Source organism: Buteo buteo, chromosome 8 (assembly GCF_964188355.1).
Source record: "Buteo buteo chromosome 8, bButBut1.hap1.1, whole genome shotgun sequence".
Classification (NCBI taxonomy): domain Eukaryota; kingdom Metazoa; phylum Chordata; class Aves; order Accipitriformes; family Accipitridae; genus Buteo; species Buteo buteo.
The window spans coordinates 28,035,844-28,056,069 of NC_134178.1; the positions used below are offsets into that span (position 1 = coordinate 28,035,844).

The window sequence follows — 20,226 nt, forward strand, 5'->3', positions numbered from 1 at the left end:
CAAGCACTACAAATACTTACATCTAAACGCATACTTCATATGCGGAATCGATGCAACAAGAAAACAAAAAGGCAGACAAGGCACTGATTGGGAACTTGTTCCGCTCTCCACAAATCAGGCTGGTCGTCCTTATGCCAAAACCAAAAAAACCCCAAAAAGCCCACAAAGTCTTGCCTTCTTGAAACAATACGAATCAGCCACCAGAGAATACTTCTGGTTGCAGCTCTGAACCGCTTCTTACCTAATGTCCTCAAATAAGCAGTACATTCCTTAGAGTCCTCCTAGAATCACCTACCACTGCTTTGAGCCTACATTAAAGCTTCCTTCTGCCAGCTACCTCCTGTCCTCCACCTGAGGCTGGCTCAAACCTGTTACACTGAGAATGTATTTATAAACGTCCTAAAAATAATTTGTTTTAAAAAACATCTTCTCAAGACCTTCACAATTTTAAACATCTCTCATTTGCCATTGTTTTCAGTGGACCTGGGCAATTACTGAGGTATTTTCAAAAACAAAATTATGTGGCTATTGTTAAGTCTTTGAAAAAGGCACAGCATCATACTGCTAGCTACACCACCTTTTCCTCAGAGATGGAAAACACCAAACAGCCAGTACAGCAGCTGAAGCAAGCAGTACCTGGGCACTGTGGCACAGTTCTTAAGAGTCCAGAGACTTACCTCTGATGTGCTCAGTCTCAAGGCTATAGCTGCCAATGTTAGACTCCTCGGATGTAAAACACCAAAAGCATTTCTAAGTTCACATACCACATATGTTTCAATGTAATTAAGGACATGGAGTTATTTGCATTCTGAAAGTTACATAAGCGATTTGTGAATTTTGTAGGTACAAGCAGTATTCTGTTTGCAGGACTCGGCACTGTTTCAGAGCAACCTATTACTGTAATGTCTCACCACTGTGAGCTTACATATACACAGATATATATAAACATTATAATGTAATCGAATGTTCTATTTGTTTCTAAACACAATTCTACACGACAGCTGAAATCTTAGGTGAAACTAGTATCTAACTTGAGCCATACTTTAGATATAGAAAGAAATTTGCTTAAGAATTAGTTGAAACAAACAGAAAAAAATGTAAAATCAAGCAGAAAAACAGCTCCAGAGCTAGGTGCACTGCATGTGAGCTAGTCCTATTCTGGAACATTTCCAGTTTGCAACATTCTCCCTATAGAAAAACTGCACTACAACAGTGACCATGCTATCCATGCGTTTTTTTCAGCAGTGCACTCACCAACATTTTGGATGTGCTACCTGCCTACTCAGCCCTCAACCTCTTAGTGAAAATACATATGAGAGAACAGTTCATAATGGTAGATTATCATTGGTGTTTTCAAATTTATGTTTTCTAGATTTATATGAGGGTAGCCAGGCTGAAAACAGGCTTGTACTTCAAAGACAAGGCAGCAGTGTTGTGACAGCCCTTACTTGAGCTTATTTTGTATTCTCTGATTGCATTTAATTGATATCTATTCCTACAAAGACCTGCTTCACTTATAAAAGTTACCCTGGAGTCAGAGAAACCTGTTTATGACTATGGCCCTTAGCAGGTCTTTCAGACATATATCATATGACATGTCCTAGCACTACACTTTGCTCTGAGATATGGAACAAATGACAAAGTTGTGCAGAGCTCCTGAAGAAAGAGCAAAAGAGAAGTCTGATATATTTGTGATAGATGCTAGCACATCTCATCATGGCATGCTGACTGGCATATGAACTTTCTGTGCTTAAATAGCCCAGGTTTTACAGTCCAGCTCAGTTCTGATGAAGGTATAATTAACTGATCTGCTGTGAGTCAATGCAACCCCTGTATAATTAGGTCTGGACATAGTTTAGTGTCTGACATAAGTTGTAAAAGGTCAAAGACCTTCTCTGAGTCCTTGGACAAAAAAAAATAAAATTAAAAAATACATGCAGAAACCAGCACAGAAAGTAAAAGTATCCTAATGTCAAAATAAAAGTGTACAGAAATAAAAAGGAGTACAAAATTTCATATAAACTTATAACGCTCTCATACAGAGAATCTTAATGATAGCAGAGAATTTCACCACACTGAAATGTGAAAAACCAGTACAAAGATTCCAAAATAAGCCACATATCACATTTGATAAAACTTTTTACATTAAAATCCTTGCAGGTTCCTAACTTGGCAATTAAACATTATAGCAACATACGTCAAAAAAGTTTTTGAACATAATCGCATCTTCCAATTACATACTGTTTAGAAAATACAGATCAGTAAGATACAGACATATTTTCAAAGTGTTCATTCAAGTGTTTTAATCATTATGGAGTTTGACAACACCACACCAATATAATGAATGTAGTGCTTGGCTATTAAATCCAAACCCATTTTTAAGAAGAAAGGCAAACTTTATGACCCAGAATTGCATATTACCAATGTTTCAGAATACAGAAGCCTTCCAGAATGAGAAGACTTGCAAACATTTTAAAGCCAGGTTTCTTTTACAGAGTTCTCAAAATAATATTTTTCAAGAAATGGACTTGCCTCAGTGAGCTGATAAAAAAGCACAGCCCTGGCAAAATCCAGCTTTCCTACTGTTCAGCGCAGTGTATTTTGTTTCTACAACTACTTCAATTTCATTACTTAGCAGGAAGACATTTAAATTTTTATTATACTTCTATGTCGCAGCAAAAGAATGTACAAGGCTGATACTAAATAATGCACTGAGGATTTAAGGTTAGATCAGGTTTGTTTGTCATTGGTTGGGGTTTTTTGTTTGTGTGGGGCTTTTTTAATTTTTTTTCTTTGTTTTTTTTTTCTTTTTTTATACACAGCAGATGAAAATGAATGCCAACTACTGACACTGAAAAAGATTGGCCAACTATCCCCTTTGCTTCAGATCTACTGCTGTGGGATGAATATTAGCCATCTGTAAAATTCAAACATGCTGGGGAAAATATAAATGCAGAAGCCACATTTTGTGTCATATGCTTTGCTAATAGTTTAAAACAATCCTGAGACGATATATCAGTTAACCAATCTGCTTTCCTATGCAGTTATTAAAGTAAATGCGATACATGAGATAAGAAGATTAATGAATTGTATGTGTAGACAAAGGACTTGGAGTGTGGGCAACAAGTAAAACCAAACGCTTCATACTGCCACTTTCAAATGCTCGTACTAAACCATTTTCAGACAGCAATACACTGTGTGAGCTCTAAGAGGTAAAAGGGCCCAAAATGTATCCCAGATATGTATGCTTGAGTTTACCAGTTGACGGCTAGTTTGTGTAACTGAAGTTATTTAACCCAAAAGGACAGTTTGAAGAAAGGAGAAAGTAAAGGGTGAATCAGACCCAGCAGAAACTGGAAAACCATGTTTATAAAAAAGCCAAGATGCTACATCAGGACTGCTAGAGGCCCTTGCTGAGTTTAGGGCTAGCCAAGATCGGACTACCTTGCCAGTCACAGCAATTGAAAAGCAAAAATCCAGTTGAAGCTCTGAGCTGGCAGCCACTGCCTCCTACAGCTTTAAGATATTGCTTATCAGCTGCCCCATGCTGCCTTGCAGGGCGATAAGTAACTCTGCACAAGTCCCGCCTAGCCCACTTGGACTGCTTGCAGCAATCAGCAGAAACTGCTGCGAGTCCTCCAGGCATAGCTGTTGATCCACAAAATAGCAACATGCCACTGAAAAAAGAGTGATGTTGCTCTCATTTGTAGCCCATAGTCCCAATTCAAGCATCGAACAGCTGAGTAACTCTGCATAAGATATTACCCTGGGAAAAAGTGATGAGATCTGTGTCTAGTTGCTAACACAAACGTTGGTTCAATGTTTTCTAGCTCTATTTAAAGACAAAGCAAAACCACCAACCCCAAATCAGAACATGTCACAGTATTACATATTACTTTTTTGGCATTTCCACTCAAACCAGTAGTGTTTCAGTATGATTTGCTAGGGTTTTAGAAGGAATTTTTATCTAGTAACTCAACTAGTAACAAGTCAAAACACGTTGCTGTTCAGAAAAACATCTAACAGTAGTTCAGATAGGGATTATCATGACTCAGACAACAGATTTAAGTGGTTAAAGAATGACACTAACCAAAGTCAAAACAAACTGACTACTTAACATAGAAAATACAAGCCTGCCAAAACCTCCTTGTGGAAGTGTCAGTGTTTTGAGCAACCTGAGGAGGAAAGGGGAAGCCTTGAGAGTTTCAAATTCTCATTTGCACTATGCTGAATTAAACAGTACATTTACATTCTGATTAATTTTTCTTCTGCTTACAAGTAAATAAATAGAAAACAGTGCTAAAACCAGTTTAAATTCTATCAAATGGAAATAATTTCCTGATTTTTCATCTCACAAAAATGACTTTTCATTTTAATTTGGAAAGAAAACTAGCTTAGAAATACACTAATATTCCAAAGAAGAAAACTGCTGCTTTGCAATGTATGTTTCAAAAGCAGTATCCTCAGTGGTTCATAAATATTCATATGTCTATCAGAAGAACATTCCCCATCAATTTACCTATTTGTGTACTCACTGTTTCAGAGTCTTTTTTTCCCTTTCAGCTTGTTCATTGTTATCTTTAGGTTTTTTTTATGGGAGACTTTTTTTTAAGATACTCCTACATAAGAAATGAAAGAAAGTGACTGGTTTATTTAAGACTAACTAGACACTTGAAATCAATTTTTCTAAGGGATGTTTATTAGTTTTAGCATATTTCCAAAGTGCTAGCATAGTAATTGTATAGTGACAGCACTATCTGTTGCAAGATTTCTGCTCATTACAGTCAATCATAACCAGGACGCCTAAGGCAAGATAATTCATACTGTTGTGGGTTTGGGGTTTTTGGGTGGTGTTTTTGTTTGGTTCTTATTGTTGTTGGGTTTTTTTTGTTTTTTTGTTTTTTTTCTTTTTTTTTTTTTGCTATGTGGAAATGGATCTTGAGGCTGTCCTGGTTTCAGCTGGGATAGAATTAACTGTCTTCCTAGTAGCTGGTACAGTGCTATGTTTTGAGTTCAGTATGTGAAGAATGCTGATAACACTGATGTTTTCAGTTGTTGCTCAGTAGTGTTTAGACTATAGTCAAGGATTTTTCAGCTTCTCATGCCCAGCCAGGGCACCTGACCCAAACTGGCCAACGGTGTATTCCATACCATGTGACGTCCCATCTAGTTTAGGAACTGGGAAGGGGGGGGCAGGGATTCGCCGCTCGGGGACTGGCTGGGTGTTGGTCGGCGGGTGGTGAGCAATTGCCCTGGGCATCATTTGTACATTTCAATCCTTTTATTCCTACTGCTGTCATTTTATTAGTGTTATCATTATCATTATTAGTTTCTTCTTTTCTGTTCTATTAAACCGTTCTTATCTCAACTCAGGAGTTTTACTTCTTTTCCTGATTTTCTCCCCCATCCCACTGGGTGGGGGGGGAGTGAGTGAGCGGCTGCGTGGTGCTTAGTTGCTGGCTGGGGTTAAACCACGACAGAGGCTTAAAAGTTTGTTTTTTTCAGAAAGAACAATTAAGAGATCAGTACTGAGGGTCTCTGGTACTTTGCCGTGCTACAAAAGGAAAGAGTTTTAAGAAGAGTCACATCTGCCTAATGACTGACTGAACTATTAATGATTATCAGCCAGTATACTGAACTAAGTAGTCATGGAGTTCAGTCATGGAACAGAAAAGGTATGGTGCAAATTGAAATGCCTTACCTGTCTGTAAATGAGATCTACTAACGGAGGTGCACAAAAGGTACGTATTAATGAGCAAAACCCTCTGATGTTGTAAATCTGACCTGTTCAAGGCAGTAATTGCCCTGGTGTTCTCTCTCCTCTCACTGGAAGAGGGACCAAGTTTCACACAGTTTTCAAAGTGTTATTCTGAACTTTTTGCAAGATATAATGCGTTTGTCAGATGGAGGGTAACTGCACCTGCATGATGTTGAAAATCAAAATTCATTTAAAATCATTGAGATGTTCTGCTTCCACAAAAATACTTAGTCTTGGAATGCTCACTACATCAGCTTTTAAAATTTAGCACAGATTTGCAATTGCATCACATGGGTGTTATGCATACAAAAGTTTTAAATGGATGGAAGTGTTACAAAATTTAAACCTGATCCTTGAACCATCTTTATTCGCTTCTCAGAGTATAAAAAACAAAGGGAAAGTTAAAATACAATAACAACATAACACTTGCATATTATTAAAATACTTTTATGATTGTTTACACCACCAGAATAGCATAAAGATTGTAATTAAGAAAGACTCTGAAGAGCATTACCATCTAATACTAATCTACAATTAATCACATCAGACACCAAGAACTTCTGATGCCATGCTTTTAGACTATGACATAAAACCCCTAAACCAAATAGTTTTGTACAATGTAGATGTAGCAACTTTGTGAAGCAGGTCCCTGTTTGAGTAACTGAGGATGGTGCTGCCAGTGTGCGTGTGCATGTGGAGACTGCAACTAATGCAAAGGCTAGGGCAGACCGTTATAAGTACCCTGATGAACAGATGGGCTGGATTTACAAGTGTAATTTAAAGATAGTCTCAACTCACCTGTACATTAAACCAGTGTCAACACAACTGAGAAAAGAACTGGATGAAAAAAAAAATACAGGAAAAGATAAAACAGAGGAAAGAAGAAAAACCATTTAGAAGGTTTAGATAAAGCCCAGCAGGCAATTGCTTTGGAAGCCAAAGCAAAACATTGCTCCTCAGATAAAAAGAGGACTTAGAGAATTGGTACTGATGGCACCTCTGCTACAGGTAGCAAGTGATTTATAAAATAGCCTCCAAAATCTGTAAGATTAGAGAACAATTGTCCAGTGAAGCCTTCATCATATTTTTTGTTGGCATGTGGGGAGACAAGAAAAAAAAAAAAAAAAAAAAAAATCTTGCAATTTGAGAGAACAGGCTTAAAACAAGATGTTTGTTGAAATTTAAAACACAATAGGGAAACAAACTAGACTGTAACTGAATGTTACTGCATTCTTTTAAAAATCAGTTGTAGCAGAAAATGCCCTTTCTGCAGTTTAGGTAATCTTTCACATTCTCCTCCCCTTGTACTTCTGAATAGGGCTTGCCTTTTCAAGGAACAGCTTTAAGAGACATCAGAAGATCCACAAGATACACTGGCTTAAGTGGCATTATTCCACTCCCCTTCCTTCAGGTAATCATTCTCACTACAGGCAGAAAGACTAGAGAAAAGATTTTGGCCATTTGCCCCCCCAGTAATATGCCTTTTGATAAAAAGCTTTTAAGAGGTACTTGGAGTGTCATCACACAGAGCTTCTGCCGATTTTGTATTTCACCTACCAATTTTCAGGTGTTAGTATACAAAATTGTTCAAATAACTAGGAAATCGAAGACCCAGTAAAGCACTCCAACATTTCCTGATGACTAGCATATTACATACGTAACTCCAGATATGTATCAGCCCATACATTAAGAACACGAGTGTGAGGTGTATGTCCATGTGCTGAGCAGCATGGGTTCACAAACAGAAGCAGAGGATACCTGCTAGACTTCAAACTACTGGTGATGGTTCTTGATTTTTTATTTAGAAAAGCCTCAGAAGAGCTAAAAAAAGTCTAAGGACTTTCTATAAATAACTTGTTGAAATCACCATGTCACTTCATGCCACCAGCTTTTATGAAGGAAAACACTAGTCAGTGTATGTTATTCCTCACCCAAAGCCAACAGGAAAGTGGAAACTATGTATTTCAGTATCTAGCTGCATTTATATTGACGGAAGGTGATCTCAGATTATACAGTTAGGTTAGGGACTGAGACACCAAGAGTGAGCAAAGTGACCTGCCTGAAGTGACTAGCATATACATGATAGAAGAGAAAAGTATGGTTCTTTACAACTCCAGCTTACTTCCTGAATTTGAGAAAAGATCAAATGGAATTTCTAACATTAAAAAGAAATCTAACCAACTCCATCTGGGGGGCTTCACTGGGAACTGATCAAGTGCTCTTTCTTATTGGCTGGGTGGTGTAGGTGGGAAAGAAGTTGCATTTTGGATGGTGCGTCTTTGTGGCAGCTGGGGAAGGGACGATTCTGAACAAGTGTCTTCATAGTTCAGAATGCTAACTTTTGTCTAGAGTCATCGCCATAAGAAAGGAAGGTATCACGAAGCAAGACTGGTTATCTATCTTAATAGTAATGTTTTTTTCAAGCAACTCTGTTCAAAGGAAGTTAGGAAACAAGTAAATAGTCGTAGATGAATGGTCTAGCACTGTGAATCTATGAGATTCAGTTTCCCAGCAAGAGATATTCACCTAGAGCTATTCCCTCTCTTCATTTCATTATACTGTGCCTCTTTATTTGCAGATTACAGCTATCCCTTCCAGTTTTGAAATTCAGCAATTTGCTATATACAGACACAAACATGACAGTATTCATCTTATAGTTGAAATACATTTAAATTAGCCCTAAGACTTGAATCAGCTGCAGGCGTAACAAAGCTGGGAGCCTCTCAAGATACAACTAACTAATTATTTTAGGTCTTCCTTGTGACACCAAGTCAATAGATACAAAATACATTTACACTGGTAAATGAGAATTGGAGCAGAAATTATTTCTAGATTACATTACAGCTGCTTAAAACATGATAAAATTTTCATTTATTTTTCAGGTTTTGAAACAAGTACTTCTGAACTAGCTGTATAAAATTATATAAGCAATCTCATCTAAGTAGCTACCTCCAACTTTTCTTCCTTGAATAATTTTTTACTAAAAGAAAATTTTAACACCTACTGCTCCTTTCTCTACCCCAAAGTTTCATGTAATTGCTGGAATTTATTTTGCATGCATGTATTCATTAATTATTTTAAAGCATTATTTCCAAAAATAGGATTTCATTTCACTGAAAGATGTATGCATTCAAAGTACCATACTTCATGCTGTCATTGCACTGTATACAAAGAAGTGATACAGCTTTCTTAGGGCCCAAGCTGAAAATGTATTTCAACCATATTAGGGGGCACATAATGGCTTTTGCACCTTTAAGACAAAAATTCTTTGTCAAAGGAAGAAGTAAACTTTGATTTCAGAAAAAAAAGCCTGCTTCAATGTCAGAAAAGTGTTGTGTTACACTGTTTGAGGAAAGCCAAATATGTACAAATGGTAAGATGATTTCTCCTCTCCCCCTCCAGCAATGCCGTACAGAAATTCAAAACGACAAAAGCGAAACACAAAACAGAGACAAGAAACCATTAGAGATTACTTGCACAAAGACATTTTGAATTGGACATATGAAATATTTCTCAGTAATGATTTTTCATTCCTTTGTTTTTTTATTTAAAAAAATAAACTTGATGAAGTGATAAATACTTTGCATGGATCTTCTTTAAAAAAAAGGGAAAACAGTCCTCAAACAAGTAAAATTACATCTTTATCTGCAAAAAATTATTTGCCAATGTCATTATTCATTCTCTTTTGTTTCATTTCATTCTTTTACACAGCCACGCTATGCTGGTAACTTATTTCACTACTTGTTTTCTTATTTAGGTCTTAAAGGGAACATTTAATTGTCAGAAAACAACATACCCTGATACTGCATGGTAACAGTGGGAGGGAGGAATAGAGAGACAGGACTGTAACAGAAGACTAGTAAAAACTTCTTATGTCCCTAAGTCTAGCCTCTTGGTATCTTGGATACAGCTCGCATCATCCCTTTATAAACTGGGAGATGAAAAAAAAATCTTCTTACAGAAGGATAGATAGGCTACAACTTCTAAACCCAATATACTCACTACTACTTTCTACAGGCTTTTCTCAATATATATTCCTTGTAGAAAGTCTTCTAGCACAAGCATTTCCATATTTACAGTTAAGCACTGAGGAGGAATGGAACATAAGCCCTTCAGTCACACATCATACTGTTTTCTGTCACTTGTTCAAGAGTGCCTGGTCTCTCAGTATTTTCAACATATTCATAGAACAGAAAACACCACGAATCAAAAAATTACCAAGAGGACATAACATGTAGGCAGCTCCTTTATTAAGATAAATTTTATTTATTTTTACTGGCCTCTTCCTATATTTAAGTTTTTGGAGACAAGCAATAGATTTAGTCCTGTATTCTTATGTGCAGTGTACAAACCAAACAATAGCCCTCCACATAGCAAATGAAACATTAAAAATACAGTCTTTCTGGCCTACAAATATAAATGCAACTACTAAATATGAAAAGGGAATTTCACAATTTTTCTGAAAACTTCAACTATGTCTAGGTTAAACTTCAGAAAATGAAGACTATTTTAAATTAAGAGACTCCCTGCTTCATCATTTTTAATCAAGACACTCCCCTCCTTCCCATAAGCATGAAGGCAGATATCCATAAATAGCTTACTATATTTCTAAGACTAGCCACAGCCAGCACCATAACAAGAGTATAGCATTATTGATTTTTCATTGATTATGAAACAGGGAGCTGTTTCATAGTCTATGGACTGACTCAAGTCAGGAGTGGATTAATAAGATTACTTCTAAATAATACCTCTAAAAAATGCTAGTTAAGAAGCTACAATGGAAATACCTTGTTTGCAGGACCTGCTCTGAATTTCACAAAAAGATCCAAGTAACTATCCCCACTAAATAGAAGTTCTGCGCTTCTGGCCATAAAAAGACTGTGCTAGCACTCTTGGATTTGTGAATAATCCTCTGTTCTTGTGATGTTCAGTCACTTGTCCTGTTTCTCCTCCTGTCCTGCACTTTTATGTAATACATTTAGAAAGAAGTAGTCTTTTGTATTCAACAAGACATTCTAACTCAAAAGGTACGTGTTCTATTCGGGGGGGAGGCGGGAGGGGGATAATAAAAAAAAAAAAAATCTAACAAAATTAATTTTCCGTTCAGCCACAACTAATTTCACCCTCTTCCTAAACTCCCTAATTTACTCTACTACAAATTCCTCCTCTCCCATCTTGAGAGCCGACTAAAATCAGCTCTACATTCATACACAACATTAACCTCATAACACTTAACTCTGAAGTAAAACTAAAATAGCTTATTTTCACTGTATTTTTATCGATTTCCATGAGTTCACAGAAATAATTTATCCTGAATTATCTACAAGAATGCATTTTTTTAGTGGGAAAGACAAAGTGACTGTCCTGAGTTAATGGAGCCTGCAGCTCCACTCCAATACTAACCTGATTGCGTGCCTCCTCCAACCCCACATTCTCCTGGTCTGTCTTCTACTTTGCACGCATTTCCTCCCTCCAACACCAATACATAGCTACCTCTCTTTGACTGCTACTATATAAAAGCATTTTTCCATTAAATCTCTTGACATATGGAAGCGCACCAAATGGGTTAGAGTGCTTTCAGAATTTCTTTTTGTAAACCTCAACAAGGTTATAATAAATTACAACAGAAATATACTCCAAATCAAAGCATGTAGTCTATGCTTCCAGTGATAAATTGTAGTGACATTTGAAGCCTGCATAGTTTGAAATTTCAAACTGAAGATCTCAAAAGACATCAGAGAAAGACAGGTCAACATTTATAAAGGATGTTTTAATATGCTTTACTCTGCAGAATTTACCACTTCTTACGAAAATTTGCAGAGAAAATACCTTGCCCCTTGAAGACCAATGCAAATTCAACTACAGTGTTGTTTAAATTCATATTCTAGTAAACTTCTGAGTGAGCATCAGATTGATGGCCTCAGAAAATTAAGACAACGAGCAGATTTTAAGCTAATAAATAGGGCTTGTGAAAATAAGTTCTTAAACTCATAAAGACATAGTTTTTAATTCCAATGTCGCCACATAAAGTGTTACCTCAGTTTAAATTACACTGATTTGGGGAATTAATGACACTACTGAGATGAACTCATTTCAAATTACCACAACAGCACACATTAAAATCCAAATTGGAATGTATGCCTAAGGATCTATTATTCAGACTTTACTAATACAAAATGTCACCTGCTCAATCATGTCTCAACATAACAATTCCTTACTGCATAACATGTGGGGTTTAATTCTATTTGGCTCTGCATTGCCCAAAAATAGTCTGAAAAAGAACAACGCATCGCCAAAGGTAGGATTGCTGATTAACAAATTCTTATGCGTGCTCTTACACCAGCTTACTACAGTTTTGTGTTGCTAAATTACTTGATTGGGACATAAAGGAAAATGTGGTTTGTGTCACCTCTCTCTCTCTCTAAAAGCCAGCCTATAAAGTACAATCAGGAAGAAATTTTTTACTCTTTGGTAGATGATTTTGGACAAAATAGATCCATTTTTCTCTTGGCCATGCAATTGCTGAGCCCTTTCCAGATTACAGAGTACAGACAGACTACAAAAAGTAGAAGTAAAAGACAGCTGGGTGTGGTGAGAGGCCACTGTAGCTTCTTTTCAGCATTAGGGGTTTCAGAAATAAGTAACTTAAAACAAGTACTGATAAATTATCAGCATCAAAACTGTATGAAGTACAGTGAGCAGTAGGGAGAGAAAAGACAAAAGCTTTACCATAAACAACATATTTACCACTGTTTGAATGGGGCATGCTTAATCTTTTTCCCTCCTCTTACACACAAAGTTCTTCAAGTGATGGCCTTGCACAGATTTAATTGTCAACAGGTAGACCATTTCTGTAGACATCTGGCATCCAGGAAATGAGTGGCCTCCTGCACTAAGCATGTCAGTAGCAATGTTGATAAACTAGGAAATAAACATTACTTCTCTGCTTTGTGACAAAGCAGAAGCTATGTTCTATGTGAAAACTACATGTTATTACCTGAATTTATTGAAGAAGGTACAACAGAGGGGAAAAAAAACCCCAACCCACCAAACAAGCCTACTCCTTCTCAAAAAGGCAAATTAATTATTTTTTGTAATCCAAATGGAGACCTGGATGTTGGATTCCAGTCTCATCTACAGATCAACTTAATATTTACATGAAAATCCAAAAATACTTTTGTCTTCCTTTCAGTTTTGCACCATGTCTTCCAACCAAGGACCCAGACTGTTAGAAGCAGAAGTCTGTAGGTTAGCTATAATAATTATAGTCAACCTATCATTCTGAATACATGCAGTGATGGACCAAATCTTCACATGACCATAAGAAAAACACATACATATCTCCAAGAGTGCTCTGTACTCAGAAGAGGGAACCAGCTAGATAATTTTTTTTCTCTTAAAAAGGAGTTACGAACACAGTCATCACATGAAGACACTTTTACATGCCATACAATGTCAAGGCTCTTCTAAAGCCCTAACGGTTAACAAAGAGTTCATAGGATGAACCAAGCTTTTAAAAATTTTTAGAGTAACTACAGTATGTAACATCTTAAAGCACCTGAAAACTATAGAAACAGAAAACATTCAAAGAGTTTTGTTTGGATCCAAGTTAACCGCAGCATAGAAAGTGTAAGATGACTACACTTAATTGCTTACACACTTAATGAATCATTGAGCAAAGAAACCTTTTTATATACATTTGCATACATACATATAAAACCCAATTTTTAATATATTAATCAAATTTATAAAAATTATCACACTTCCATCCTAACAGGCAAGAATATTCTGTCCTCTACAGAAATCATAATTTTTGACCACATCTCACAACTAATCAAAACAGTTCCTTATGTATGAGTATGTGCATTTATATGCACAACTCTCAATAAATTTGAGATACATTTTTTAAGACAGAGCTGCTACTACAGTCCTTACATTCTGAATTAAAAAAAGCCAAAAAGCCCAAAAGTGAGGTAAACCTATTGATTTTAAATTTATTTGAATTCAAGGTGAAGAAACTGAAAACAAAATATAATTTAGTCAGAATATTGTAGTCTTTAGATTTATCTTTAACTAGAGAGTATTTTCTTTTTTTCCTAAAAGACAGGTAAGTAAAACTAATCAATGCCATATGTATATAATTATAGTTTACCTAAAAGAGTTTCCAAGCTTTGTAACTATGGAGAAAAACAAACAAACAAATAATTATGAAAGGACAGAACAACAGCCATGTCCTGTAGAGTTAGAAATCCAGAAGATGTGGTAAAAGCTTTTCATAACAATATGATTGTCATAATTTCTGTAACAAATTATGATTCTGAATGCTTGAAAAGAGAAATGCCTCCAAAAACCTGTGCTGAAAGAGTAGTTATAATATATAGTGTCAAGTTATTATATATAGAGGCCTACTAGCATGACTGTTCTTCAAAACAACAATAAAGCAAAAATGAAGGCTGTCATACAAACAGAAATGGAACTCTTGTTTCTAATACAACATCAATATATTTGTTTTACAACTTCATTTATTATTCTTTAAGAAGCCCTAACATCATACAAACTACTATATTGGTAGACCAGGTTGTAGGCACTCACACATGATGACGGAAAAGATGTTATGAGTCTGAACTGTGAGCTGTACAATTCATACAAGATGCAAGGCAAGAGATGGACTCTTTAAGAAAAACCTCGAGACATTAGCAGAAGTCTCAGTAACACTATCACTGTGGTTAAATGATGGTACTAAGCATAATAAATAAAAAAATCTGTGGCCTCTAAAATAACTTAACTCAGGTTTAAAAATCAACTCTCTTTATATCAGTAACAGAGAAAAACAACTAGAAAACTACCCATCCTTCAAAAAAACCCACCTTGTAACTGAAACAAAATGCCACAATGGCTTGATTTACTGCAAATACAACTCCACTAATACCGGAATATCTGATACCCTGCAGACTTAAGACTTAAGAACAAACTAAGGAAACATCAGCATTACTCTGAAAGAAAAAAGGAGCACCATACACAACAGCTACCTCAATTTAGAGGATTTTCGCTCCTACTCGGGAAAATCCTACTCGAATTTCAATCCATGAACACGATTGCAGCAATTGTTGATTCTTGTGCAGTTCTAAGGATGCTGCTGACTGTGAAGGCTTCTGTTTGAAGGTTCCTGACTTGACAAGCCATAGCATAGAAACCAACGCACCACATGTATAGACTGCTGCTAGTAACCGTTTTACTTATGCATTCAAATTACATACACGCAGATATGGAGATTCCTTCCCTGCCTTCTCAAGGAGGAAGTACAATCAACTCCCACAACGGTTTTCTAGTATGTGGACATACTTAATTTGTGAAGAGGAGATGGGACAGAGGGAAAATCAGTTTGTGTGTGTGTGTGTGGTTTATTTTTGAATTATGAGACAGTCTCTCTTTAATTGCTTTTCTCCCAGTCACTCTAATGTGTTTTGAGCAAGTGTAGAAATGAAGTTTGCTTCAATCAACTCTAAATGAACAGCAAACATTAACAGTTTACACCTCTAGACCTTCCAGAAGAGACTCTCAAAGCAATTAGTAAAGCCTCATCTATGCATCTGGATTCTTCCCCCTGCCACTGCCCACCCCAAGCTGTGAGTGGGGTCATACAGGGTACTACGGAACAAAGTTGCAGGTGGTCTGTCACTACAGGACAAGAAGTCTGTGCCAAACTGTAGGTAAGGTTTCACATTACACACTTCTTGTTTTCTACCTTAAAATGAAGATAATTGTTTCTGTCACACTGCCATGAAATTAAAGCACCTGGTAGAACTGGCAGCACAGAAAGCACATTTGCCAGGTATACTAGGTAAGCATATTAAGAAGGATGACTTCAAACTACGAATCCTAATCTGGAGTCTTTACCAACTGAGCACTTCAAGGTTGTTTATCAAAAGGACCTGACTGAAGGGAACTAGTTTAAAGTTCTCCTTTGCTCTTGCATGGCCATTTCTTAGATCATGGTCTAGAAAGTCACACTGTAACCAGTGCACAGGAGTAATATGGGTAAGAAAGTGTACAGAAAAAGAAAAAGTGATTTGCTTGCAACATGTGTAAGAAAAGAAAACCCCTTAGGTTTAAGCTAAATATCCTTGTTCCTGATAAAATTTCTTTTTATCTAGAATAAAAAGAAGTATTTCAGATTCTGTTTCAACTAATATTCTCATTTATATTGTAAGTTATGTTGTATCATTTTTTATTTCAAATTCTTAATTAATATTCTTAAAGTAAATCGTACACACATTTCCCACCCTGATATTGGTGCTACTATACAGTTTTTGCACCATTCCTTTTCTTGTTTGTCAACATATTTTCACAAGCCTTCTGTTCACAAAATCCTGCAGTTAAAAAAAAAAAAAATTAAGTTTCTTTCTCCAAAATACTCAAAGGAATAGATGATGCATAGCATTTTATTTTATTTTTAAGGCCAAAGAGAGAACAAGGTCTCATCATACCAAACCATTAGAGAAGAAACTGTTTTAGCACATCAAAAAAACCCCCTAAGTGTAGAGAAAGTAGATAAACTACTGTGTAAACGACCTAACAAGGAAGCTTTACAGATGGATTTGATATTAGTGAAACAGAGGTAAATGTCAACCCAAACATTAACACCATCAGTCAATGCTCATGATTGCAAAAAATGTTCCAGTTACTGCAAATAATTTTCTAGTTTATATATATATATAAAAATATAAATATATATATATATAAAAATATATATATAAAAGTTGTTTTTCAGGGAGAGAGACCTAGTCTCTGGAGTTCTAATTAAGAGTTGTTTTACTATAGAAAAGTAATGAAAAATAGCGCTAGAAGATCATGTAGGAACTAATCTCCATTTAAATCAATAGATTTGAGTTTAAACCAATTTAAAATGAAGAAGGAAGCAAGAAAATGATTGTTAGCAAGCTGAAAAGCAAGACCCTACAGTGGCATAAAACAGTAGATATTTGTGCTATAAAGGAGTCCAAGGACGTAAAATGCTATTTAAGGGCCCTTGGGCTGCATCTTATGTCTATTCTAGGACAGAAACCAGCTACCCTTGTTTGTCTAAATCTAGATAGACAAACAGATGTATGTTGCAAGGTAAAGAGGGAACACAGAAGCAAGTTCACTGAAGAACTGACAGAAACCCCGTGGGACTGGGAAAGAGCTATGCAAGTGCAGGGCACAGGCAATGAGCAAGAGGAAAAAAAAAAATAAGGGGAAGAAACAATTACAGTTGTCTGCAGCTTTTCTTCAGGGGAAGGATGGAAAATGAAGCCAAAGGAAAATGAAACAATGTACAGACAGAACAGTTTTGTAGTGGTAAGTTCAACTATTATTTTCAGGAAGTATGTGATAGTCTTTAAACTGAAGTTCAACGTTGTCCAGTTGGTAACAACAGTGGTTGCTTTATTTTCAAGGTGAGATCAGAAGCTTCGTGCAGTATTCTAGAAGTCTTATAACAACTTCTATTAGTCCTTATTTAGCAATTGAGGAAGTAGACTCAAATCTTAAGCCTTTTTATTGTCAATTTAATCTCCTACAAAATAACAAAGAATTTTAGTCAGATACAGGGGTTTTATTTTGGATTTGTTTTCAAAACTTCATATTAGAGAGGGCAAAGATCTATGTCTCCAAAGTATTTTTCCACATACATTTCTGGTTTTAATTAAGTTAATATTAGATGCATATTTATTTCAATAACACTATGACTAAAAAAAAAATACTTGAGTACGAATAGAGACTTTTTTCTCTATTATTTCCAGTAATAAAATTACTTGCACTATTTAATATAGGCACACACTGTGAATGCTTAGGGCTTTCTCTTTAAGTGTCATGTAAGTTCAGACAATCAGATGTGTACTATGTCAACATCTTCATTGAAGCTTAGCTGTGGCAGAGGAAACCCTTAAAGAAGCATCACCTGTACCCCTACTAAAGCATCGTGCAGAAGAACTTGTATTTTTCGTGATTTCCTAAAGCTGTATGACATCTTCTGACTACTACTGGCCAGTCTCCATATTAAAATCTCTTGTCTTAAAACAGGAGTTGGGTTGAACAAACTACAGCTGCATTAGGATTGTTACTCCCTACCTGCTTTGAAAGCAGAGGATTTGGACATAGCGCAAGTTTCAAAACAATTGCTACTTTTTTTACTATTAAGCAAACTGGCATTCCAGAGTGTTCATTCAATACAGCAGGACGTTTAGCATTGTCGTGGACATTTTCAGCCAAGCATATGGAGTTTTTTGCTTTCTAGGTTAAGTCTTCCATGCCAGATGGGCACATGAAGCCCCAGAGAGTACTTGCAAAGCTGTACAGAAAACCGAAACACAGACCAGAAGAAAGAATGCTCCCAATGGTTTGTGTTACAAGTGAACCAATTTACTGAAATGACAAAACTTTCCTATTCACATTTAAGTTTGCATACATCACTGATTGCCTATACTGGGATATATGCAATTGAGAAGGAAAATAAAAGCATTCAGTGAAAATTAAACATCAAGAAACATAATAAGAAAAATAATAACAACTTCATGGATTTTTGCAGTGGTATCTTATAGATGCCTGCAAGAAGGACAGAGAATCATCCAGAATGAAAAGTGAGAAACATGGGAGAAAGCAACAATCAGTGTTCGGTGCTCAACGGGGTACAACTTCTCTCAACAAGAATGTCCTTGCACGGATGGAGTACAAATGATACTCCAACATAGGTGTAATTAAATATTATTCAAGATCTTTAAAGAGAAATTCCAGTATACATTTGAGAAAACAGATTTCCACTCCTCATACAACATATTTTTAGAAGTTGTTTGTTTTTCCTTAAGGTGAGCAAAGCATTGAGAAAGCAGTATGTTGCTTTGGTGTCTTTGTTTTCAGAAAAAGAAGGTACAAGACATTTATGGAAGGACCTAGGGAAGCACAGAAGCATGTGGAGTGCCTTTTCCAGATGTTGTGAAAGGAGATTTCCACTCCTCCCCCCAGCCCACAAGAGGCTTTTCTTCCTCACTCTCGGCATTCACTCAAAACCAAAAGTTAAAGAATTAATTTGTCACTGTATTTGCTTAACTAGATAGCATGCCGCCATGTGCATTTTAAGTACACCAGATTGCAAGCATTCTGAATTTATATGTTTTCTCCTCCAACATTTATTACAATCTTTTCACCTTTTACATACAGCAAACTATAACATAGTTACCGAAACATTTGCAGTACTGAAGGATACACAATATTAATTGCTCAATCAACCTGTATTGACACACTGGATTTAACATGCCACGTTGAACTACTGATCATTTTTCTAACCTTACCAAGTCAATCTGGGCCAGAGACATCTGCAGTTTAGCTGGTGTATTTTTTAAACACCTGCTTCCTTAACTATTGTAGTATCACTAGTTACAACAGAAGCGCACACATCATACTTTGCACATTTTGGTGCCTGAATACATACATAATAAATATTTATTTCATTAACTCTTTTTCACTCTTGGGAAAAATTTCTGCATTTTATTGAAAACAATAGTTTTGCTAGTATACCATATACTGAATTGATTTGTTCTGTACTTAAGTTGCTTTAATTGTTTTTAAGAAAACGCACGAACATGGTCTTTTTTGAGCATTCTTCTAATACCAAGGAGAAAAACATATATCAGTACAGACATGCTTAAACCAAATGCCACCATTGCCTTATTAATATTCTCCATTTTTTTAATTAGAAAAATGTATTTTTAAATATACTGTCAAGGAAGAAGAGCAATATACATCCAACAACGACCTTTAACTTGATAATACAAAACATTTAACAATAGAAGTTGAAGGCAGTATTAATCTAAAACTTCTATAATTTTCAAGTGTTTTGTTGTCAGAAAACTGAGATGATCATTTACAGCATGATTTCAACCTTTTTTTCCCCATGAGACAATCACAACTGCTATACAGAACTTGTCACACCACATTAAATAACTATGATTTTTACTATAAAGGATTATTTTGCAAAGAAATTAAGGAATGAATGAATATCATGAATAGCATAAAGAGCATCAAGCATAAATAGCTTCAGCATTTTGTATAAAACTAAGAACAACATTCAACTTTTAAGATGACTACATGGAACTGTAACTTGCTGATTAAATGAGATTAACTATTGGAAGCAATGCAGAAGTTGTATTTTACAGCTTATGAAGAAAAAGAAAGTATTGCTAACCCTTACTATTTCCCCACTTCGATAGCAGGATGTGCCTATCTCTGTGATTTGCCCTTGTCTCCCTCATTAAGCCCCTGCTCTTGACTAAGAAGCAATGAAACATAATTCAACTGATGCCAGATTACTTCCTGACAATAACTGAAATAAGCACAGAGCTATCTTTAGTAAATTTACTGTTACCCTAAAAAGTTTAGGAGAGTAGAACAACAGAGATGAAAGACAACCCAGCTGTGTAAGGCAAGGTTCA

The 20,226-nt window shown here is 36.0% G+C and overlaps 1 protein-coding gene across 4 annotated transcripts in view; it reads right to left on the reverse strand.

Annotated features, from left to right (window-relative positions):
* Nucleotides 1-20,226, reverse strand: part of GBE1 (1,4-alpha-glucan branching enzyme 1) — a 172,872-nt gene that overhangs the window by 37,069 nt on the left and 115,577 nt on the right. The gene's annotated exons all lie outside the window — the stretch shown is intronic.